General features: G+C 40.7%; 1 protein-coding gene across 2 annotated transcripts in view; it reads left to right on the plus strand.

The window, feature by feature from the left end:
- PTPN14 (protein tyrosine phosphatase non-receptor type 14) overlaps positions 1–26525 on the plus strand; it is a 184816-nt gene that overhangs the window by 40641 nt on the left and 117650 nt on the right. The window lies entirely within an intron of this gene.

A 26525-nucleotide genomic window follows, 5' to 3' on the forward strand; every position in this document is an offset into this window, starting at 1 on the left:
AGGAACCAAAAAAGAGTTTTCATTTACTGAGATGGAGGAGGATGGTATTGCTGCCAGGGCGGCTCTGATTCTGAGAAGCCTCAAGCAGAGAGCGCTCAGGAGAGGTGAAGCTGAGTCCTATGGAAGAACGAGGAAAGTTGGGGTGTTTGAACAAAATTTGAGTTGCCTTGGGGATGTTGAATAGGAGACTGCACATTTGCCTGGCAAGGGAGTGAGGGAGATCTATGGCCCCTTCTAACTGGGAATCTGGGATGTGACTACGCCTTTTGTCCCAGACTACTAAAAGATAGTTTTTCAGATATCTTTCATGATTGCCACAAATATACCAGCAGCATGGACACATGTGAGTATGTGGTACTTAATTGGGAGAATGTTCTGCGGAGAACTTTTATTCTTGGGCACATCCTCACAGTTGTCTTAGAATTAAGTTATACTTTATAAGCCAAAATGCCATCAACAGGAATTGTGATTCGTTGCCTACAGTGAGAAAATGTCACACAGAGTTGCTGGCAGACACTCGCAGGTAGGACCGTTTGCCCTTTCCCTCCTCAGGGGGCTGGTACAGATGTGTCCCCAGGACCAAGAGTTCCTGTAGGAAATGTATTGGCTTTTGAAGTTGAGTTTCCTGTAATATGAAGAGTGTTTTCTGTATCAGACATCAAACAAAGCTGAGTATTATTTTCTTTTTTGGAGTTGTCTCAGGCATTTTTTGAAATTTTATACTTAAATTAGAAGTCATATAACAACTTTACAGAGAGTTTAACATATTAACCATTTAAAAAATTACAGTGACGTGAACTTTGGCAGACTTTCTGAGTTCACACAGATGGGCAGTTTTACTATGTAAAGTGTTGGCTTTGAAGTTTTCTTTTGAGGGCAGAGATAAAATGTATTAAATTTAAAATTTAAATTATATCTATTTTTATTTGAAGGGGTGAAAGATGAACAAAATGCAGAATTTTAAACGTACCCTTGATCCCCAGCCTCAGGTTCCCCTCTTAGAGGCCAATTGTTAATAGTTTTTAATGTAGTCTTCCAGAGATATTTTGTATGAATACAAACGTATATATCTCTCCCCCGACTGTTTCCACAAACCTAGTGCATCACTCCTGCTCTTATGTCAGTGTTGTCTCTTATCCTAGAAGCCATTCATTTCAGCTTATATAGGGCCTCCTCATTAATTTTTCCATTTTATGTACACACCATTATTTCACCTGTCCTCTGTGATGGGGTTTTAGGTTGTTTCCAGATTTTGCAATTACAAAGAATCTTTTCACACACATATGAGTCTTAGAATAAATTTCTAGAAGTAGAATTGCTGGGTCAAAGGGTTTGTGCATTTGAAATTTTAGTAGATATTGCCAAATTGCTTGCCATGAAAGTTACACCACCAGCAGTGTTACCGGGATACCTTGTAGACTGTTGGCCTTGAAGTCTTTCTTTTTGGGGTAGGAATTTGAGACATTAAAAATATACACTATTAAATATATGTGTGCATATTTAGATATGTTTCAGTATATATTTCATTATTATGGAGTCATATATGAGTGTCTTTTGGGGAGCTAGGTGTTTAAGTGACAATTTTCAAACATTGAGAGCCATCAGATTGAGAAGAGATGAATAGTGAGGTAATTGGAGGGACTTTTGGGTTCATGTCCTCTTTTTCTCTGAATTCTTTAAGATTCAGCCCAATGTTGCCTTCTTCCATGATACCTTCTATAATTATTCTAGGTCTTAGTGACCTGGGACAACGTTTAGAGCCTGTAGTTAATTATATGCTTTTATTAAAATTAATCTGTATCATGGTTGTGGGCCACGTCTAGAGAATCAGAGTTAAAATGGAAAGAGCAAGGAGGACTTTGCCCTAGGTCTAGTTCTTGGGACAGAATTCTAAATACTGTTATATTCAATAGTTATTATATTATACTTGGGACAGGAAATAAATACTATTTTTTCAAGATTTTTAAAGCTCCCGCAAGCACTTCATTATAACATTTTAAGCATAACACGATATTTTTCTAAATATAAAAGTAATAATGATCATTGTAGAAAGTGTAAGAAATATAGAAAAATTTTTAAAGCAGAAAATAAATCACCCAGCATCCTACCACCCATGAATAATCACTACATCACCTCTTTTGTCCTTTTCTGTGTTGCATGTATGCATGGGTATGTGTACGTGTGTGTATGTGTGTTTTCTTAAATTGGGAACAACGTGCTGATAGTAGTTTGTATTTATTTATCTATCTATCTGTTTATTTATTTATGGCTGCATTGGGTCTTTGTTGCTGCACGCGGGCTTTCTCTAGTTGCTGCGAGCGGGGGCTACTCTTCGTTGCGGTGCGCGGGCTTCTCATTGCAGTGGCTTCTCTTGTTGCGGAGCATGGGCTCTAGGTGCATGGGCTTCAGTAGTTGTGGCACACGGGCTCAGCAGCTGTGGCTCGCGGGCTCTAGAGCGCCCGCTCAGTAGTTGTGGCGCATGGGCTTAGTTGCTCTGCGGCATGTGGGATCTTCCCGGACCAGGGCTCGAACCTGTGTCCCCTGCATTGGCAGGTGGATTCTTAACCACTGCGCCACCAGGGAAGTCCCTGATACAGTTTTATATTCTCCTTTTTTCACCCTGCCAACAGCTGACAGTTTGGGGTATGTCCTCCCAGACCTTTTCTTATGCGTGTGCATAGACAACATGAAATGTAAAGAAAATTTTAAAAAACAAATTAGAAACTACGTTGGGCTTTTGTCACACAGAGATGTGTGGTAATAGCTCCCTGTCCTGTGAGTATGTACACATCCTAGTTCTTTTAAATGTTTGCACCATGTTCCATACAAAATTTCAGTTGTATCAAGTTTTCCCTATTATAAATAATGCTAAGGCAAACGGCCTTTTACATAAATACATGTAGAATCTTGTAGGATAGATTCCTAGAAGTAGAATTACTGGATTAAAGGTCATGCACACTTTTTTTTTTTTTTTGCGGTACGCGGGCCTCTCACTGTTGTGGCCTCTCCCGCTGCAGAGCACAGGCTCCGGACACACAGACTCAGTAGCCATGGCTCACGGGCCTAGCCGCTCCACAGCATGTGGGATCTTCCCGGACCGGGGCACGAACCCGCGCCCCCTGCATCGGCAGGTGAACTCTCAACCACTTGCGCCACCAGAGAAGCCCAATGCACACTTTTTAAGTTTTTACAGGTTTCCCTTAAAAAGGTCTTACCTGTGTCTGTTCCCATAACAAGCACCATATTCTCATAGGCACTGGAAATGATCAATCTCTAATTTTTTTTCAACTTGAGAGTTAAAAAAAATGGCCCCTTATGTGTGTTTAATTTACATTTCCCTGATAATTAGAGCATTTGAGTGTCTTCATATGCTCTTTAACCCTGTGTCTTTCAGTTATAAAGTGTCCATTTTTCTAGTTTCTTATAGATTAATAGGATTTCTTTGATATTGACTTTTTGTCTGTTGTATATGGTACAAGTATTTTCTCCCAAGTGGTTGTCTTCTAACCTGCTTTATGTTGTCTTTAGCCATTCAGGAATTTTAGATTATGTAATAAAATCTGATATGGTTTCTGAGGTCAGGATCTTATTTAGGAAAGACCCATACCTTCACATTTGTAATGTATTTTCTTCTGACAGTTTTATAACTTTTTAAAAAAATATTTAGATTGAGCTAGATTGATTGAATTCTACTATTCTTTTTTCCCTGTTGTTTACCCATGAAAATTGGTATATTCTTGTGCAGATTTTTTATGATTTACCAAAGCAATTCTGTATAGTAAAAAAACCAAGTTAAAACTGAATGATGGAAATTTACATGTTCCAGATAAATTTTTCTTGAGGGTCTTCCAATCTTTCTCTAACTCCCATTTAGTTTGTCTTTTCAAGTTGTGTTTTCTGGTCACTTTAGGGGTCCCAGGACTTGGGGCTAGGTGTCAGAGCGGGGGACCGTCATAGAGGATATATGGGTGTCAGCAAGTCAGTTCTGCTTTCATCTGTAATGTTTTATTTGAAAATAAAGGTGTTGCTTAAAAAAAGAAACAGAAAACCTCTGATTTGCTAACCTGTTTGAAGTTGGGGAAGCGGGGCAGGTAATAGGAACCCGTTTTCCCCTGGCTGGGGTCTGGGTGGGTTTCCAGTACTTGGTGTTAGTCCTGCATTCGGTCTGTGTGCTCTGGAGCTAGAATTCCTTGCCTTGAGGACCTGGGCTGAGCTCCCCAGGCGGGGCTGGGCTAAGCCTCACTCTGTTTCCAGCCCTATCCTGTTACACTTATAAAGTAAAGTATGTTCCGTTGCTTGACCTTCTGCTCTAGAACATTTTGCACACTATTCCACATTTCCTCTCGAATACCTTTCTCATCTGTACGCTGGGATATAGTTAAGCAGAAGCAATAAATACTTCAGAGCATAAATATTTTTGTTAGGAACTGAAGTGCATTTCTAAATCTGTGAGCACAAAAGTGACATGGAAAATTACTGAGTACATTCTAAGCTCAGGACCATGAATGCCAGTAGAGTTTATTTTTATGTTTAGAAAAGAAACACGAGGTGTTGTTTGTCTGTGGGTGTGAAAAATATATTAGAATAGCATTTGCTAACTGTGTCGTGAAGCTTTCTTCCTGACCTATCGTATTCTGATAACTTGTTTAAATATGTTTTCTCCTGGAGTAGATTGATGGCAAATCTACTTCAAATTGATGGCAAATCTTTCTTATTTGGACTCCTTTGAGCTATTGCAGACATTTTGACTGTTTAATTCTTATTTCTCACCTTAACGTTATTTAATTATTTTTCAGACATTATCAAATAAATTTTAGTTCTTAGAGTCACCTTTCAAATCTTTTTATTTCTTGAGTGCTAATTTTTTAACCATCTTTCCTCCAGTTGTAATAACTATATTAATAGAAACCTCATTAGGGTTTATTTGTGGTCCAAATACTTGAACTGCTTTACATGTATAGTCTGATTTAATCCTTCCAGTAACCCTGTGAAGTGTAGTTACTCTTACTTTCATCTTACAGATGAGGAAACCAAGGTTCAGAGAAGTTAAAATGCTTTGCCCAAGATTTTACAGTTAGTTAAAATTCAAACTTAGTATTCAAATTCAGGACTTTCTTACTTCAAAGCCCAAGCTCTTGAGTCTTTAGATCTTTTTCACCTTAATGAGTAACTGGATGTGTCTCCATTCTTTTACGGGATGAGGCTAAGGAGAGAGAAAACATCTCACCACCAATGCTGGTCCCAGCTCTCAGACTGTTGCTGGTTGATCTAAAGTGAGTTAAGTAATCTTCAAGACCTGTTTAGTTCCATGAGTCGGACAAGAGGAACTCCAGGTCTTGCAGGCGTCTCTTTCCCTTAAGTTTACTTGTGGTGAAGATGACACGTGGTCATCGTTGCTAATTATGCTTCATTCCTTCCTTTCCTTGAATCTTGTCAAGGAACAGAATCACCTGCCCTCACTGCCTCTCTTTCATCCAATAGTGTAGTAGTGGCTCTTGGCCTTAGAAATGTCAGGAGAGGCCATTCTTCCTTTACACAAGTATTTTGTCAGCTTTCCTTCTCTCTGCCTCGCTGCTGTTCAGGTAAGAGCTTCCTCTATATAACCAGTTTCCTAGCATCTTCTCTTTCCACTCCTTCAGAAAAAAGAGCAGCTCTAACTTCTTAAAGTTAGATGATGGAACACAACGGAGCATACTGTTTGTTGGTTAACTCAGCAGGTAAAGAGAAGTATATCCAGGGCTGGCTCCTATTTTGACCAGAAAACATTAAAGCATAAGTTTATATGGCAGGAATCCTCAACCTCTGTAACCTTGGGGGTGCTAGACCATGCAGTAGGCTGCCAAGACCACTAGTATAATATAGGAAGAGAGAAGAAGAAAAAAGAGGAAAAGGAAGGCACTACAGATGGGAGAGAGGACACTGGTGGAGTGTCCCAGCAATTTTATTTGGTTATCTTCACGCAAGTTGAGTGCCACTACTTTAGAAGTTGTTCTTACTTTCTTTGACACATGCCTATAAGAATATGTTCTGTAAAAGCTGCTCCCAATATAATCATTCTGCCAATATTTCAGATTTGAGCAGCTTTTCATCATATATATATGTGACCTTGTATGTGTTGCTCTTATACATAAAATAGGTCTAACACATGGGCCAGCATATCAACTTACAGCATATCAACTTACAGCATATATGTGACCTTGTATGTGTTGCTCTTATACATAAAATAGGTCTAACACATGGGCCAGCATATCAACTTACAGCATCTTCACTGATCTCACTGTGCCTCTGAGTAGATTAAAATTGTGTATAAAAGGCAAATTTCTTCCTTAATGTTCTGGTTTTTTAGACTAAGATCTACTGTAATAAATAAGCCTTTTGTTGGAGGGGGGCGGTGTGTACAAGAACAATGAAGCATGGAAGGAAAAAGGTGCAAGTTTGCTCTGGCCACTACGTAGATGAGTACCGCATCTCATCCGGTCTCTTTCCAAAACCAACTTTCCATGTTCTGAAGTTTTCATTGTAAGCCTAGGAGGGGATGCAGTGGTGCTTTATCAAGGCCAGTAAATAAAAGTTGGAATATTTCAGCAGCATTGGCCGTCTGCAGCCACTGTAGAGCTCTTAGATTGCAGTTTTATCCATGAACTAATATGGCATTACAGCGTCAAGAGAACATATAAAATGAGGCTTGATCTTAGAATTTTTCCAGGCCATTCCTAGTCCTACATAATTATTGTCATGAAATCTATGGAGTTTTAAAACCTATTAAAGAAAATGTAATTTGAAAAGCAAATTGTTCCTGTGGCACTGAATATGGGGTTAGACCATATTAAGCAAATTACATTTCTTAAAGTAGCATAAATATAACTATGAATTCTGACATCTTTCATGGTATTGTCACTTATATATGCAAAATGGGAAACGCTCTGTGGTCTAATTTATAGCCAAGGATGTTTTGACCAATATGGTATGAAATGACTAAGCTTTTAAACTTGAACTAGTGATCAGCATGATACAATCACTAATAGTGCTCTGTCAAAGGTAGTTGTTAGTGTAGCAACTGCTTTATTCTGAGCTAGGTCATGAGTTCCTAGGGAAATGCTTGTCTTGGGAGAAAAGGTTAAATTCAAGGTTATGTGTGAAACATTTTTTCCCCTCAAAGCTTTATTGAAAAACCTAAGTAATTTTTAAATGTTTAGCTCTGGAAGGGATCCGGCTTGCTTGTGGAAGTGATCTCTCCCACCCTGTAGCCATATTATAGGGGGAGTAACTCTGTATCTGCTCAGAGCCTTGAGATTGGAGGGAAGAGAGGAGCTAGGTACCAAGTCCTTTACTACTGGTGAGTTGGTTTTTGACCTGTAATTTACTAGTACTAATAGCTGACATTTACTGAGCCATACTATATGCCTCTTACTGAGCTATGCTTCTAAATCTTAATCCTCAGAACAGCTTTTTGAGCTATATGCTACTCTTAGCCTTTGTTTTATAAAGGAGATTGAAGCTTAGAAAAGTTAAGGCGGGGGAAAAAAAAAAGAAGAAAAGTTAAGTTGGTCAAGTTGGTAAGAAATCAAGTTAGGACTTGAACTTGGGTATCTCTGGCTCCAAAGAATGTTCTGGAATAAGCCCTTAACTTCAGTTCTCTCTCCTCAATCATTTGTTCAACCAACCAGCACAGTTGATTTGATGCCTGCTTTGCATAAGCGCTCCACAAGGCTCTGGAGCTCCAAAATTGAGTATGAAATGACCCATGACCTTGAGCAGCTCAGGACTGAATGGCACGTTCTCTGAGAGAGAGGGCCCGTGCCCACGCGCTGGGGAAATCCAGAGAAGAGACATCAAACCTTAGAGAGGGGCAGTCTAGAAAGTTTCCTAGAAAGGTGACACCAAAGACAAGTAGGAGTCAACTGGGTGAGTTCTGGAAAGTAGGACCTCTCAGAGGCAATAGCAATTAAAAGCTTGGGGATTAGAAAAGGCATGCTGGGCTCCTGCCCCTTGCAGGTGGTTGGTGCATGTGGGGAAAAGGCAGCTAAGGGAGGGCGTGGTACACTGGGTAAACACCTGGGTTTGGCTCTGCCACTTTCTAGCTTTGTGTCCTTGAGCAAAGTCTCTACCTCTTCAATCCTCAGTTTTCTCATCTGTAAACTGGGGATTAAATAATAGACCTATCCAATAGGGCTCTCATGAGCATTAAATGACAATGAGCTGAGACTGCTTAGCACAATGCTTGATACATAGTCAATGCTGAGTCCATTGAAGCTGCGATTATCAATCACTATCATTATTATCACCATCCTCTTCCTCCTCCTCAGTATTCAGGAAGGCACAGATCAGATATCTTAAAGGGCCTTCTTCATATCACCTTATTTAGTCTTTGGGAGCAGCCTTTAGCCACACCACAGACCAGGGAAAATTCAGATGTCTTTGAATGCCCTAGTGGGAGGGGAGAGTGAATTTCGTAATTTGAGAAGTGGCAGCAAGCTTGTTTTGATGAAGTACATTCCACCATAGCAGAGAGGTCAAGAGCCTGCTCTGATGTCAGAGCTTGCAGTGGGGAAATTTGTAAGGAGAAAAAGGCAATAATATTACTCTGTGTCAGTTTTGCAAAAATCTTCTTGAACACAGCTCGCAGACCTCTTTCCAGAGAATGCTCTTTGCCCTCTCTGATTCTTAACAATTCATCCTTACTAGATTATGAGCTTCCTGAGGACAAGAACTGGACTGTACTCATCTTGGTATCTGCAGTGTCTGCAGGGTGACTCAGTAGAAATGAGCCGGATAAGTGAAAGTTAACGGTATTCCTTAGTGTTCTGGTACTTGACATTTAAAGAAGGGCCGATGTCCTTAAGAAAAAAGATGAGACTTATGCCAGTGCATTATTTGGTGATTTTTACGTGCTCAGCTAGGATACTGCCCTGCTTGGATGCTTTAGTGATTTCAATCTTTTGAGTGCCTGTACAGACAGTTGTTTTAGAGATTAAGGTGTTTTATGGTAGGTGGGCTTCTTGAGGACAGCACAGCCGTATCTGTTTTAAGTAGTTTTATCTGTACTGTGTAGCATGGTGCCTGGCACATTGTAGGTCCTTGATAAATATTTGCAATAATGAATTTCTTTTAAAAATGTGGGTTAGGCCATTGTCCTAAAATATAGCCTTAATTGAATAGAGACAACAAATTTGACTCTTATTTACTTCTCTTGGATGGCCTGTGGTCAGTACAAAATTCATGTTTGGATAGAAATGTTCTTGTGTTTCAAAGGTTGGCTTGAATGCTGTATGGTGTACACAGAGCCTTCACTTTCTCCCCCGTGTCACCAGTAGCATCCTCTCGTAAAGGTGAGGTCTTTGGGCTGAATGGGTCCAGTGCTTAGGTGTGGACTTTTGGTCCCAGCTCTGCTTTGTATCCGTTTGCCTTCGTTACTCTGCCTGGACTATTGGAGGGATGTCGTGGCAGAGTGGGAAAGCCATCCTGCAGTGCTTTACCCTTGCCCTCCCTCAGATGCAGCTGATTATGTGGCCTGAGGATCATACCCACAGCATCCTCTGCCTCTTCTTCCCAGGCATGTCAGAGAGAGGACTTCCTCCGAAGCCGGCTTCTCTTTAAGTCACTGTTAAGCATGTTATGTCTCAACACGATGCTTTCCTACCTTTTTCCTATGTTATTTGCAAAGGGTAGGTTGATTTAAGGTTTTTCCCTGTTGCTTTCATAATTGGATTTCACAGTCCTTGATTCACCTTCCTTAATTCTAGTCTATTTTTTGAGACCTCTCAGTAAGTTTCCTGCTTGGTCCTTCCTTCATTTTCCTTTCCTTTCTCTAGTCATATGTGAACTACCCACGAATCGGTGACTTTAGGATATGCCTTGGCAAATAGGTCTAATTTACTTGAATTTGTTTATTTTATTTTATTAATTTATTTATTTTTTAAAATTTATAGCAGAAAGTAACACAACACTGTAAGCCAACTATAGTACACTAAAAATTCATTAAAAAAACTCCCCTTTATGTTTATAGGTAAAAGATTGCAGTGGAAATGATACACTAGGTCTAAACATTTTCCAAAAAAACTTTCTAGCTTTTTCAATATTTGTACTACAAAAATGTCTGGTTCTACTTTTGTTCTCTTAGTTTTCTTTAATTGGGTACCTTTTTTTGTTTCCTATATGTTTTTATAGATATTTTCTCTTTTTTCTGGCAACTCGAATTATTTAATAAATGCGTCTACATAGATGTCATTTTCAATATTTTATTTTTTATTGAAGTATAGTTGATTTACAATGCTGTGTTAGTTTCAGGTGAACAGCAAAGTGATTCAGTTATACATACGTGTGTGTGTGTGTGTGTGTATATGTGTGTGTGTATATATATATATATATATATTCTTCTTTTCCCTTATGGGTTATTACAAAATATCAAGTATAGTTCCCCATGCTATATAGCAGGTCCTTGTTGGCTGAATTTCTTTTAATATTGGCATTAGCTTAAGAAGAGTGGGTGCAGTGCAATTTGTGTTCACTTCTGCATTTACGCGTGAGAATATAAAAGCATATAGTTTTTTCTGGTATTATTAAAAACTTTAAAAAAATCAGCTTTATTGGGGTATAACTGACATATAAAACTAAGATATTTAAAGTGAATGCCGTGGTGATTTGATGTACATACATATTGTGAAAGGACTTCCCCCATCTAGTTAACTAACACATCTGTCCTCACAGATTTATCTGGTATTTATTATTCTGTTGGTAGAGTGAAAAGACGCTTTGGAGAGTTTGACCAAAGTGCACAAATTAACATGAATAAGTAGAAGGTTGGTGCCTCTTGGTGGCAGTGGGTCAGCTTTTCCAGATTTCCTGAGAAGTGCCAAAGCTAAAACTTGGGATGTGTCAGTTTGTTGTGTAAATGTCTAAGAACTTTCCCACATTTTGGTTTATTTTTTCAGTCAGTCCTACGGTATCAAGATTAGCCTCTGTTCATTAGTGGGAGGAATGTCAGGATCCAGGGAGTTTGTTTTTGTTTTTGAAACAGAGGAGGAACAATACTGGTAAATGCCAGGCATGTGTCTCAAGCAAACGCCAGGCCCACATGGAGTAAAGACCTGGCTTCTAGCCCTCCACTCCCTCTAATCTCGGTTCTTTCTTCTTCTCCTGACCCTGGGTCATCTAGCAACTTTGTTCCTCTTGTCCTAACCCTAGAAATTCAAAGAGTGCATTTCTCTAATGTGGTAACTAATTGTATTCAACACTGTCAGTAGGTCATGAGCTCTGAGTTATATATATCTCCACTGGTAGAGATTAATTTCCCTGTATTCCTCCAGACTCTAGAAGAGTCATAATAGAGGCTCATACTGTAAGATATTATGGAATATGGAAACCACATAGCCAAATGGAGACTGTGTGAATTCCACTGCTAGCTAGTGTGTTGTCTTAGGTAAGTTACTTAAACTTTGTAAGCTTCAGTTTACTTATCTATGTAAGATGGGTATGATGCCTAGTACAAGGTTGGTGATGTGAGTACTAGAAATAATATATGCACAGAGTTTAGTGTGGAGGAAATGCTCCATAAATGGTAACTATAATTTCTGGTAAAACTAGGAGTTTGGCTTTTGGCCATGAACACTTAGTGACCAGAACTCACTGACCTTCACTCATTGAACCCATAAAGGTGCCAGCATCTGTACATGTCTGTGCTCTAGGAATCACCACGTACATATAAAGCCGGGATGTCTTTAGCCCTCATGGTCATCCGTCTTCATGGATTTAGGCTCAGTACAAAAGCCACCTGTATTTGCATTTAGATTAGCCTCTAGTATTTGAGTGGTGGACATCGGGAGTTGGAGGTCTAGGTCAGCTGTATTTCAGATTTCTCTTCGGGTCCACTTCTTCCAGCTCAGTGTCCATGGGCCCTTCTTTATTCATCTAGTCTCTTCTAATGGGTCCCTGTTCCTGGCGTTTACCACAGACTTCCTGAAACTGAGCGGGATGCTCCTCTTCTCGCTGAAGGAATTCCAAAGGCTGACTTCAGGACATTCAAGGGGACCTTTCCTTCCTAGAGAAACATCCCTCTTTTCTCAGTCTGGGAGGCTTCATGGTGCCTTTTGTGTGGTGGCAGCCTCCTGACTCCCGGGAGAGACAGGAGGCCAACTCTAATAAGTGCTCAGTCGTTTAAAAAATAAAAAACACAGTAAGTGTTCAATAATGTTAGCTAGGATGCTGGTGGTGGTGGCAGTGAGAGGTAAGGACTTGAGCTCACTTAGACTGAGTCTTCCTCGCCACCATCCTTCCAGAATGATTAGCAGCTTGAATACTCTGGTTAGACTCAGTCCACTGCTTTCTATTCAGTATAAATATGTTAAGTAATGTTTACACTAAGCCAAGTGTGGTGTTGAGATTGCATTTTCTTTTTTGAACACATTTTTGTTTTTCCTCGAGTTGGTAAATGCTTCACCTTTTCCTTTGCTTGGTTTTCTTTAAACATCTAAGTCTTCCCACACATCTCTAATGGCTTTATGAAACTCCTCTTACACAGCTTTCCACATGATCCAGTCTTGTCGGATCATTTCACACCCCTCTCCCTTCCTTCTTCCCTCCTGGAGACCTCCCTCTTGGAGCCCTCCAACTTCCTGTTCCAGCTAGACCGGGAGGAGTAACACTTCCTTATAAAGACATTCAAGCAATTGCCCTACTTCCGCATCTTCCTTCCTCACAACCTACACACTCGCAACGCAGAACAAAACACCTGCTACCTTATGCCTCCCAGAGGTAGGCTAACAGAGGGCCAATTTAACCTGCTCTCCCAGGTTTTTCCCTTCTGGATTTGTATTTTTTGTTGCGGGGTTTCTGAAATCCCCTACTTTCATCAAACATGGAGCTTTTAGCATTTGAGTCTTGTTCTCCTCCTCGGTTTGAAGTGATTTTTCAGTTGGGAAGTGATTTTTCAGTTAAACTCAGCGATCTCCTAGCTTCTAGCTCTAAATTTCTAATTATTGACTGGATTAAAGTAACCAGATAGAGCAAGGAATTAAACCTACATATTCCAGACCTATTTTATACTTTCTTTTTAGTTTGTCCTATTCTTCTTTTTTTTTTTTTTTTTTTTTTTTTTTTCAGTATGCGGGCCTCTCACTGTTGTGGCCTCTCCCGTTGTGGAGCACAGGCTCCGGACATGCAGCCTCAGCAGCCATGGCTCACGGGCCCAGCTGCTCTGTGGCATGTGGGATCTTCCCGGATCGGGGCACGAACCCGTGTCCCCTGCATCGGCAGACGGACTCTCAACCACTGCGCCACCAGGGAAGCCCTGTCCTATTCTTCTTTATGTGATACAAATCAGAACAGGACTAGGTTGGTTGGTTGGTTTGTTTTTTGGTTTCTTCCTCTAGTGAGATATCTTTTCCTTCAAGTGAAGATATGGGAAAACTCCACTTGTGTGCGCTGTGTTTTCTGTTGAAAATGAGATAGGTTGTAAAGATTACTTGTCTTATTTCACTTCTGCAACTAGAAGAAAATAAGAATTTAGAGTTAATAGGGAACTACAGAGATAATTAAAGGGCGATGAACCTAAAAAGAGAAGCTAAGAAAGGAAAGATGATTTAAGTTGGAGAATCTGAGGCAGTGCATGTCATACTAAGTATTAAATGTTTGAAGGTGTGATGTAGAGATGATGGTTCCCGGTTGCCCTTTTCAAGGTGAAAGACTTTAAGAGGAAATGGATAAAATTAGAATTAGAGAGTTAAGTATATTTTACACAGGAGAAATTTCAACACAGTGAAGATTGTTACTGGAATGAGTTCCTGAAATATGGTCACCCTGGGTAATTTTTCTTTGATGTGTTTAGCCACCATCTAAAAGTTCTAACCTTGTATATCAGTGACGAAGTGTCGTCACATTTTTCCAAGTCAGTTCACTCTCTCTTCAGGGTGTCCAGGAGCAGGTAGTAGAATGGAATCTTCATTCTTCACTTCTTGCCTGTTTTAGCTGCTGTATTACCATTTACCATTCTGACTTAACCGCTCTTGAGAACTAATGACTATGGTTCCAGTGTTTGGGTAAATGGAACAGTTTCAAAATATCCTATGTGATAGTAAGATCCATAGTGTATTCTAATTTTTATTCTTGTGCTGACTGTGTTTGGACCTTCTATTTCTTCTGTCTTAACTATTGTGTTTATGTGAGATAAAATGAGCTTGGACAGAACGTTTAGCCAGAATCCTCTGCATACTTGAAGGTCTTCTTGAGCCATGAACCTTTGTCATTTCCCTTTCTACCTTTTGTAAGTTATCCTGAAGCCTGGAAGTCTCCAGATGGTTGGTGTGCATGTTCGTCTACTCCTTCTTTCCGTCTCGCCCTTGCTCTGTCTGGGCTAATCTCTTCCCAGCTGCGCAGTGTATCTGCTGCTCTTGGTTTTATCCTTACCTGGCATTTCCTACGACTCGGTAGGCAGAGAGGGTGTCTTTACTTGTTCTTTGAGATTTCCCACAATTAGTAGTCTGTGCTGAGTGAATAATAGTTTTTGAGGAAATGATATATAAATATAAGGAAGTACAGTCATTTGATGTTCAGGCCAAGTAATTTCCATAGTTACCACTTGATGGGGGGCAACATGTTCTATTTCTCAAAAGCTATCCTTAGAACTGCTGCTTCTGAAGTCGTGGTATGGGACACAGCACTGTAGCTCTGGAGAGAAGGGATCCCATTTATTGCAGGTTGGATATTGGGAGGCGTTCTGTTGCCCAGACCTCCTGTCATATGGGGGCATTGGGGCTTTGATGTATCCCTTGTGGATTGAAATTTTCCTTTACTGAAGCTTTTCTGCCTTTTGGGGAGTCATGCTGAAGACAACCCTGTAAGAGAAGAAAGCTTTAACGTGATCTTGGTTCTTTTGACTCCACGTTTGATTCCTTTCTGTTTACCTTATGCAGCTTTTAATGAAAGTTTTTAAGAAAACGCAGTATTTCAGTCATTTTACAGGTAAAGAATTGGAAGTCTTAACAATTTGTCGTGGCTTGTGCATTTTACAGTCCTTTGGGAATTGATTTAGGAGTACGCAATGAGACTTCTAAAAACGTATAGCTTTTGACTTGATAACACTCCTTCTTAAGAATCTAACCTAAAGAAAGGATCAGAGGTCTAGGCAAATCTTTTAGAACAATGGCAAAAAATCAGAACCAACCTAACATTTCAGCAATGGAGAATGATTACATAAACGTTGATCTATCCCATAGAATATTATGTAACAGTTTAAACTTGTTTTTGAAAAATTTTTAGTAATATGGGAAAATAATAAGTAGGAATCAGACAAAAGAAAAATCTCAGTGTTGTGCAATCCCAACTGTGTTAACAAATTTAAAATACACTTAATTAAAAGAATGGGATAAAATATACAAAAGTTTTAAATTGATTTCTGGATGGTGACATTATGGGTGACTTTTATTTTTTCCTTTTAGTTTTCTATGATTTCCAACTTTCTTATAATGAATTTATAATCAGAAAGTATTAAAGATTATTAAAAGTTTTAAAGTAGAAAAAGAATGACATTTTGAACTCTAATAATTCAAAAGAATGAAAACTCATGCAAGTTCCAAGATTTAAGTGGTTTTAATCAGTTCTAATTTTGAGAAGGAATGCTTGATCCCAAGCAATTTTCTTTTTTTCCTTTTGCTTTTAGTCAAGGGATGATTATATATGGTGCTGAAAGCCATGTGGTTAATGAGACAGTGTGCTAAATATTGATATTTATGAAGAGGACATATATAGCAAATGTGCATCTTACAGTATAATCTAATGATGAAAGACTGGGCTTGGAGGGAGTCTCTGCCACCTGATGGCTTTGGGACTGGTTATGTAGCCTACAGGTTATATAGTCTCAGTTTTCTTATCTGTAAATAGGGATTTTGAGGATTAAATGATATGAGACCTGCAAAAGTCTTCAGCCCAATTTTGGCACATAGTAATCACTCAGATAATACTATAGCTGAAATGATACATGATAGCTGATATAATACTACTCCTGAAGGAGGACTTCTTCCAAATTGCCTTCATATAGAATTTAGGAGAGGCAGAGGCTAAGTGGTTTAAAATACCTTTTTTTGGTCTAATAAGATGTTAATACTCCAAAGGCTGTAAAGACAAAGTAGATGTTCTGCTGCCCCTTTCATCCTCCTGAGGCTTGGATGGAAATGTTCTACACCGTCCTCCAAGCTTAAATAACCATAAACATGTGCAAGATGACTGGCTTTGCTTTGTTTCTCCCTTACGTATTACTCTGCAACTTTTCCAACAAGCCAATAGTTACAGAATTTTTCATGGCTGTTGCTCTGAGTTCATAGGTTCAGATGTTACTAATTTTTTAATAACTGTATAATACCCCAAATAACGTGACAATTGCAGAATTTATTTGGACATAACTCTACTATGGGTTGTTCTTAGTCCCCACCCTCTACTACAGATGATGTTTACTGAAGCATCCTTATATGTAATCCTTAAGATTCATTGCTTTTATTTCCAATTAGTTTCCCCAAAGTGGCATTACTGAGTCAGAGTATGTGTTAATTATAGTGCAGAAGGATTTGGGGTTACAAAAGTTGTGTAAAACATTCTTGGTTCCTGCCCTCTTACAATCTAGTGGAAGAACAGATATGCATTTATTTTCCCAGGAATTTCTTTTTCTTTTCTTTTCTTTTTTTTGCTTATGTACAAAGATTTCAGTAAATGGTGTTTATTTCTAGGGAAATTTGAAATCCTTAACATTTTGAAACATAAGTATAAATCAAGAGAGCAAAGGGGGGCCTCTTAAATGAGGTTTACTCTGTATAGTCTTTGCTGCATTTATTAGATATGAATTTGTTAGAAAGTGTACATGTGTAAATTTTTCAGTTTTTTTTTTTTTTTTTTTTTTTTTTTTTTTTTGCTGTACGCGGGCCTCTCACTGCTGTGGCCTCTCCCGTTGCAGAGCACAGGCTCTGGACACACAGGCTCCGCGGCCATGGCTCGCGGGCCCAGCCGCTCCGCGGCATGTGGGATCTTCCGGGATAGGGGCACGAACCCGTGTCCCCTGCATCGGCAGGCGGACTCTCAACCACTGCGCCACCAGGGAAGCCCTATTTTTCAGTTTTTAAGAGCTAAACGTCCCACTTGAGAACTGAAGCACTTGACATTTGCCCTCCTGGTCCTTACCAGGCTCACATCCCACAGGGCACAGACGTCACCCCCATGCAGGGGGAGAGACAAGACGGACAGCGTCTTGTCTCCTGAGGCCCAGACTTGCTCCGCGAGATGCAGGCAGCTGAGAAGATCTTCAGGTTTGAGGTCACTGATGGTAACAGGAATCGTAGGATGAGAACAAATTGTTTTTACAACAGTGAAGTTACTCTGCTAGAGGTAGACAGACGCCTTTTCTTTGTACTGTTACTGAGAGCTACTTAGTACAACATAAGTTTTACCAAGTACCCACTTAAGGCGTGTGTATGTGTCTACCTACCAGGTAGGGGACAAAGAGAAGAAAGGACAGTTAGGATGGGTTTGCCATGCATGTGTGTACGTAGTCTTCTTACATGAAGGGACGTACGTGTTGCATGACCATCTATTTAGAAGCTTTGTTTTCTCCCATTAGTGATTAACATTTGGTTACGTCAGTTGAGATTATGCAACTCTTTAATAGCTGACACTAGTTCATACCTGTTTTCATTCTTTCTCCCCCCGGATTCAGCATCTTGGCTCTGGAGAAGTGATTGCATTATAACACTTTAGAACCCACTTGGTTGTATTCTTTTTTTTTTTTTTTTTTTGCGGTATGCGGGCCTCTCACTGTTGTGACCTCTCCCATTGCGGAGCACAGGCTCCGGATGCGCAGGCTCAGCGGCCATGGCTCACGGGCCCAGCCGCTCCGCGGCATGTGGGATCTTCCCGGACCGGGGCATGAACCCGCGTCCCCTGCATCGGCAGGTGGACTCTCAACCACTGCGCCACCAGGGAAACCCTTGGTTGTATTCTTGACTCACTGGAGTGATCACATATCTGAAACCCACTAGGCACCCTGTCACGGTTCCCAATCAGTGGGACCTGTAGTTGCTTTTCATTCATGGTCTGTCTCCTTATGATGAATAGCCTTAACTTTAAACATTCTGTAACTATTGGCTTGTTGGAAAGCAGATTTTTTTCTCTTCTGGGACTTAGCAGGTGCTTTGGGTTTCCTTAGGCTTCTGCAATATTTAGTGAAATAGCAACAATAATAAGGGCAGTGAGAGTAAACATACATAGTGCCGACCACATGCCAGGCGCTGGACCAGCACCCTATATAGTAGTAACTCCTATAAGTCCTCCAACAACTCTGTGTGTTGCAGGGGGACTCTTATCACCCCCATGTTATGAATGCAGAAGGTGAGGCAGCTGAGCCATGGTGATAGAGCTTATAAATGGCTTGTGTGTGGAAATTACTCCACATCGGGGAGAGAGAGGCTCACTGGTGGGGCTGGAGAAACCCAGGAACAAGGCAACGCACCCAGGGAAGCCGGGCACTGGATGCGCAGACCCAGGGGGAGAGAACTGGCAGAGATGCTTTGGCCGCTGCTTATGTTTGGAGAGGAAGTGACACAGATGAGTCCTCCCATCCGAAAGCCCTGGACTTGTGGGGGAAGTCGAGGGAACTCAGGGCAGGAAGGAAGCGGAGGAAAGGGAGGTGTGGAAACTTGGCCGAGGGACGTCACTTGCAGCAGCCTCTCACGAAGAGCCCCTCTCTTCATGGGCTTTGTGCCTTCAGGGCGCAAATCCCAGAGGAGGGTGAAGCAAGTTGAAGGTGTGTTTACCTTCAGCAGTTTCTTTTGTTTTGACAAGTGAGTCCTTTGACCCGGCTGGAAAACCTCTCCGGCTGCTCTTGCGATTGTTTCTGAAATTGGTTTTTGAAGAGGTTGTGTGTGACCTGCCAGGATTACCCACACTGGGCGGCACAGACCACAGACCAGGACTGTAGCAGGAAAGCCGTCTAGGTAAGAGGCATTGGGGGTGGCGGTGGTGTGACTTGAACAGGACCCTGATTCTTCTGCCGTGCCCTCTGGATATGACATCCTAGGGCTGAAAATGGGTCACCTGCCTCAGGATCCATCTCCACCGTAGCTGAGTCAAGTCCACTGTGGGTGAGCAGAGGCAGACTGCAGATGGCATGTCGCAGTCTTCCTTATAGAATGTGGTGGCTTGCTTTTGTCATTGTTATTTTTATATCACCAGGTCATGGTTTCCAACCCACTTTCCAGATATTATTAGAATGATTCATTGAATAAGAACGTGGTGGGTCAGATAGTGTCATTAGTACCTAGCAGGTTCTTGGGCAAGTTCTTAACCTCTCCAGCCTCAATGCCCTAGTCTGTGAAATGGGGTATTAGGAACAGCCATCTCATAGGGCTTTTGGAGGTAAAGCTCAGCAGGGTACCCCGGCATCGTATATCTCCTTTAAACATGGAGGTGCCCCTTGTTGCCTTCGTGGGGTTCTGACACATGCAGGAATCTCCTGTTCTGGTTCCTGGTTGTGATTAGCTCTGACATTCCAGGACGAACATCACCATGGGTGTAGACACTGACAGAAGAAAGAACTGGAATTGAGAGTTGCAGATTCAACGGTCTCCCAAAGAAGGGTGGAGTCTCTTAGGACAAAGCATTCCTGGCATGAATAAACAGAGAAAGCTCATTTGAGGCGTAAGCCCGAGTCAGGTATTTTGATACAGGTGATTATGCAAGTTGGACAGAGAAGAATCCCTTCTCTTAGGTCTGATTGATTGTTCTCTGTATTTTATCCAACTTGTCACTTTACCTACAAAACTTTTCCTGTCATCTTCTAAAAATGAAATGAAAAACTCCTACTCTCAATTTGATCTAGTTAAATACAAGTTTTATTTTGGAAGGGCAAGAGGGGTTTAGGGTAGAGGAAAAAAGCTGACCCTTTTTTTCTGTAAACACCTCTGCAAAGTGGGCACTGTTATCTGTTATACCAGGTTAATTTACAAAGTACCATTTAAGAAATACTTCTTTATTAAAAAAACAAACAAAAAACCCCCAACCAAACAACAAAAAAAACCCTGCCAGCTTTTTAATACGGAAAATTTCAAGCACACCCAAAACTGTAGAGAGTGGTATGAGCCCTGACATACCTGGCTCCCACCCTCAACAGCCGTCAACTCATGGCCAGCACTGCTTCATCTGTAACCAAACCCCCTCCACCACTGCGTGCACAGTTCCCCCACCCCGTTCCTTTTAAGCAAATCCTGACGACGTATTATTTCATTTATATTCAAGATGTATTTTCAATGCCTTAAAGGTTTCAGTAACGTGAAAAATGGAAATTTTCACATTTTAAGGTCCTTCTTGTGGGAAGATCATGTCTCTCTAGAAACCTCAGAAAGCAAGGAGTGGGGAAATGATGTTTTGAAACATTTACCTGGGGGGCTTTTTCAACTCCGCGTTTTCCCAGAGTTGCCTTCTGCAGGCCGCCTCCCCTCCCTCCATTCCCCTCCTCTCTCCCTTTTCTCCGCCCTCCCCTCCTCTCTCCCCCTCCCTTCCCTCTCCCCCAGTTAAAAATGGCAGTTCTTGGAACCAGTTCTTGAAACTGGTTTGCTTCTGAGTGTTAGAGCAGGAATAAAAGATAGGGAACCACTTGCTTAGGGAAAAAAGTGATTCCAGGTAATGGAAGCTTTACCTCTCAAGAACCATTTTTTTTTTCTTGTTATTCTTAACCACCATGAATGGGACTGTTTAAAAATATATTCATTTTCTGCCTTCTTAACCCGAGTCCGCTGGATGTTATTTAATCGTTCCCATTTACTACAGGGTGTTTCCAATACAGCTTTCCATGCTGTGGAGGGCTTATTTTTACAGTTTACCTGTCACCTCTCTCATTGCCACTTTTGTGCCCTGTCAAGGTGCTTTTCCTTATCTAAAATCTGCTAAGGGCTAAGAAGCAAGGTATGTAAAGTTACAGTGAATGAACTGTGAGGGTGTTTTTTGTTTCCCCAAGCAAAAGTATATGTTGTTGGACTTAAGGGCTTTGTGATATATGAATGCTCAAAGGCTGTTTTGGCTCCATTTCCTGATTTTCAGTGATATTCTACATAGATGTTGCTGTGTAGCTACCTTTCATGTAGGTGAGGTATCCCTGTGATGGGGTTCTATAGCAGGAATCTTTCTTCTCACCTTAAATACAGCTTAAGAAAGGCTTGAAAGGTCAACCACATGGTTAGTGCCTGGGAATGTTGGAAAATGTGTTTGGGGACACATTTTTCTCCATCTCACCGTTGAATGTTTGAGAGTGAGTTAGTAGGAGAGAAGTGAAGGGATTTTAAAAGGTGACCATTCTCTTTTTGTTGTTGTAGTTATTTAGCCACTAAAAGTTAGAGATTTGTGTTTTAGACCTTGCACAAAACTTTTACTTGGCTAAAAATAATTTGATATATGGGTATATATCAAATTTATAGTAGAAGCTAATAGTCTGATTTTTCACTGGACAAAATGAACTTCCTGTCTGCTATTCTTTAAAGGGGGAATCAGAGGAGACATTTTCATCCCCGCTCGTGCTATTCTTTCTTAAAACTCTCCTTAGGAAAATGACATAGTATTTTTCAAAACTAAGCTGTGCCTTATGCAGGTTTATACACAGGATGGACTAGTTGCATCAATTTTTCCTTTCTCACACCCAGACCAGGGTTACATAGTTCTGTGAGGTGTGCTTGGGAGTTGTAATAATATGGAATACTGGAAAAATTCCAGAGGCTGTTGGTAAATAAAGAATGCAGCTGAACAGCAGTTAGCTTCTGCTAGTGATTTCAGAACTTACATTTAGGAGAAAAAAAATGTCAAGTATGTGTAATATAGCATGGGAAATCAAGAGAAAGTGTGATGACCATCTTGAAGATTTGGGTTTTAATTTCTGTCTTTCATTTTTCTAAAGACTGTACAGGTAAATCAATAAAGAAGATTAAGCTGTATTTGGTTGACATTATGAAAGATCTCTCTACTTTTAACCCAGCTTATTTAAAGATTTATTAAATCAGCCAAACAATTTTTTCTGTATTATGAGAAAGCTGTCTTTGCTTTGTGTTTTCAACTTGCAGGGTTTTCGTTGATATGTTTAAGAAAAAGAAGAGTACAAGGTACTGGAAATTCACAGCTGATAGTCAAAGATGGATATATACATATTAGAGGTTTGGGGAATCTGATGGGCTAGTCAGGAGAGGGTTTTAGAAGTGACTTTGAAGCTTTCTGTATGTTCTCTCTCACTGTTGCCTATTCCATAAAAGGCCTTTAAGTGTGGTGTTTACCCAGCAAATATCCCAACAAATTGCTTTCGGCAGTCATGGGCACACTAGAATACTATCCAATCGGTAGTTCCATTGTCGTTTTCGCATAGAACTTCCAGGGGATATGGCATCTCTCTAGTCTTCGAGACCACCCCCAGGACAAGGCACATTAAGGGCTGGAGAAGGGAAACTTGGGTGGTGGGAATGTTCTTTTCAAAATCTGGGTAAAATTTTTTCCCCCAAAAGCACCAGTGAGCTGAATAACTTCTCATCCCATTTCTCCACAGTTTGAAGCCTCTCTTAAGCGCCCCCAAGTCAGTCCTATCTGAGGCTTCAGATTCCTCAAGTTTCACTGGGGTCACCTGGAGGCCCCTGTCCTACCTTGGTTTCAAAATCTCAACTATTTTTAGGATTCATTCTTTCTTTCATTGTAACAACAAATATTTATTTAGCTTTCTGCCATGTACAAAGCTCCACTTTAGGGTCACAGGAGACCACAGAGCTGAATCTGACAGAGAATCTGACACAGATCTTTCCCTTCAGGATTCTAACTGGGAACTAAGACACCTATGGGCGATTCTTCAGTGTGAGAGAGACTGGGATACGCTAAGCAGCTGTAGAGACACAGCCTAGTGGATTATAGGACCAAAGACAAAGGGGGGTCTTTAGTTGCAGCTTGTGGGCCCTTAGTTCCCTGACCAGGGATTGAGCCCAGGCCCCCTGCATTGGGAGCATGGAATCTTAACCACTGGACCTCCAGGGAAGTCCCCCAAAGGCAGTTTAGAATCAATCTTCTACCAAAAAAAAAAAAAAGAAAACCCCAAAAAGCCAGTTGCTGACACCAGACACTATACACATGTTATTGACTGAAATAAGGGATTAAGGAGAAGGCTACAGTCTTCTAACCCACTGAGAATGGGCTCGTAATGGGACATTTCGTCGAATGAGCGGTTCCTCTCTGCTCCAGATGTCAGTTGGGGGAATGACAAGGTAGCAGTTCTGGGAGAGTCCATGGTTCGTTTTACACTTGGTCAAGTTTCCCCGTGGAATTGTCATTGCTTCATGTTAAACTCTATATTCCTTGTTTTGCCTTTTTTCTATTTAAAAGGCTTTGTCCACAGTAGGTGGCAAGGTACTCAAGTCCTTTTCACACCTGCTCTGCTATCCTTTGAGCAAACCCAGCTCACTGTGAGGGGCATAGGAAGGGAACACGCCCACACTTACTGAGTGCACCCCGGAAACATTTTCTCATTAACTCCTCACAAACTTGGGGTAGGGGTTATCTTTCCAGATGAGTAGACTGAGGCTGAGGTTATCTTTCCAGATGAGTAAACTGAGGATTAGTAACTGGGCACTCACTCCAGGCCTCTCTGGGTGAATCCAGTTCTCACACCAAGGTTTGTGAATGTTCTGTTCCCTGAGATTAAACTTTGGCTCTTAGAGAGAACCGCTCAGCTCAATTGCAGTTCTCCCTCCTCTCATCACGTGAGTGCCTTTTTACCCCTAAATATATCCACTGGCATCTCCTAAAGCCATTCTCCTAGGTAACCACAATTCCACTATTAAAAACAGAAGAAAGTTAACCATCATATGTTCATATCATCTCATTTCTACTCTCTATTTCAGATTTCCCTGATGGCCTCATGTGTTTGATAAATATTTTTTTCCAACTGGGTTTGCTTAAGGCTCACACATTGCATTTTGCTTTTATAACTCTGGAATTTCTCTTACTCTAGACCAACCTGCCTCCAAACCCTCCTGTTCAGCTCTTGTTTCGGGACACTGACTTTTAGAGGGACCAGACCAGTTTTCTTATAACCTTTTTGTTGACACTTTACCTGGCAAGTGTCTTGCAAATAGAAGATTTTAAAAGTTCTTTAAACCTAAAATAGGTATTTTCTAGGAGATGTGTTGCCAAATTGTCAGATGTTGCACCTGATATATATCATTTTCTGTAGCTAATATATTTTAAAAGAATCTTTATTTACAAACATAAGGCAATTGTAAAATGCTAGAACAATTCAGAAATACAGTTGGCCCTTCGTATTCACAGGTTCTGCATCTGCTGATTCAACCAACCTTGGACTGAAAATATTTTTTAAAACAAAATTCCAGAAAGTTCCAAAAAGCAAAACTTGAATTTGCCAAGCTGGCCAACTATTTACATAGCATTTACATTGTATTAGGTATTATAAGTAATCTAGAGATGAACTAAAGTATACGAGATAGGTTCTTTGCAAAACATTATGCCATTTTATATAAGAGACTTGAGCATCCTCGAATTTTGGTATCTGCTGGGATCCTGGAACCAATCCCCTGAGGATACAGAGGGATGACTATATATGAAATATAAAATAAGAGTTCCGTTTGATACCGTCACCATGTAGCCCTGAGATAACAGTCATTTTGGTGAACTTATATTTTTTTCCCGTTTATTTATTTATTATAAAAACTGATCATCTGTACACGTTGTGCGGTTTACTTTTTTTTTTTGCGGTACGCGGGCCTCTCACTGTTGTGGCCTCTCCCTTTGTGGAGCACAGACTCTGGACGCTCAGGCTCAGTGGCCATGGCTCACAGGCCTAGCCGCTCCGCGGCATGTGGGATCTTCCCGGACTGGGGCACGAACCCGTGTCCCCTGCATTGGCAGGCGGACTCTCAGCCACTGTGCCACCAGGGAAGCCCATGCAGTTTACTTTTTATCTCACTAACTGCGTTGTGGATTGTGTGCTGTCAAATATGTAGCTGAGATTGTGTTTAGTAGTGCCTGGGATAAAAGTGCACCAAGCCAGCCACATTCCTTCCTAGGTGTTCAAGGCGAGACACACCCAAATGTAAAGTGCCCGACCCAGGATGAGAAATGTGACTTGTGCCCACAGAGCAAATATTTTTCTCTCTTTGAGGCTCTCTAGCTAATATAGGAGTTGAATCTTGGTGTCTTCTGCCCTGTGTTTTAGCAAGTTGATGGAATGTGGGAGTAGTAAACTCTTAAGGACTCTGTATTTAAATTCTGATACTCTATTTTTTTTTCTTTTCTGGGTGGGTCCCTCCATATTTTTTTTCTGCAGGTACCAGGAGATCATCAGGTTGGCCTACCTTGCAGGTAAACATGATACTCTGCCAACATTAAGTGATTTAGAAATGTTGATCTATTTTACCAAGCCCAAGTCTCTAGCATATGTATTTTAAGCCATCATAAAACACGTACCTGTCACGCTAAGGAATGTGCCGAGGGCAGGCATCAAAGACTGGCCGAGGGAGTCTCAGGAGCGTGTTTTACTGTGTTGTAGGGTTGTGTCCTGACAACCTCTGTGAGGCCTGGGGTACTGACAAGGAGTGATTTCTAAATATTGAAGCCATTTTACTTATTAATGCAAGAATTCCTACAAGTAATTATTCCTGTTTGTCTATCCAAGTGTCAGGGGGCTCAGAGGTAATTCTGTGGATAAAGGGCTTAAAGCCTGCCTGACTTAGGGAATCCAATGAACAGAACAATCATATGAGCAAGAGATAGTCCTTTGCGCTTCATGGAGAACGGAAAGTTGAACAGAGAGACCGTGTGGACATTTCTGGCTTCTTTGGAAGCTAAGTTTAACGAGCCTCCCAGTGAGAGAATTGCTGGCACAAGGCAGAATGGTAAAGCCGCTTTTACTGTTGTTATTTTGTTCTCGTGTTGTCCGTGGCAGTAATGTCATTGCTGCCATTTGGTGGGACATCCGGGTGTCAGTAAATCTTGTTATTAGTAAGTTAAATTATCTGTAATTTGGTGATGGGCTTTTGCATCAAGAATTCGGTAAAGGAACAAAATGATTGCAGGGTGGTTCCCCACATCTGTCTAAATATCTGGTGAAAAAAAGGATAGAGTTGTGATTTTAAGTGCATTAAAAAATTCATGTATTCATTTTTTTTGAAAAAAGAAAGTTGCTGAGTAGTTAATCATTAATTACTAATTTATAATTAGTTAATAATTAAATGCATATTCACTCCATTTTCTATCATCCAGTAATAAAGAAAATAAGATAAAGTAAACGAGAAAATAAGTATAAATATTAAAATAAATGGAAATAATGTTAATGGAAGTAAAGAGGCAGTGTTGCAAAGAGTGAGGAATAAGATAAGATTTTAAGTTCAGGATCAGGGAGTTGCTTAAATCATTGAACCCCACTTTTTTCCTCTCTAGAATAGGGATTGTACAATCGACACCCAGGGGGTTGTTAATGAGGCTGAAATGAGATAATATATTTAGAAGTTGAAAAAAAA

This window comes from Mesoplodon bidens (genome assembly GCF_964165515.1).
Source record: "Mesoplodon bidens genome assembly, chromosome: 2".
NCBI lineage: Eukaryota > Metazoa > Chordata > Mammalia > Artiodactyla > Ziphiidae > Mesoplodon > Mesoplodon bidens.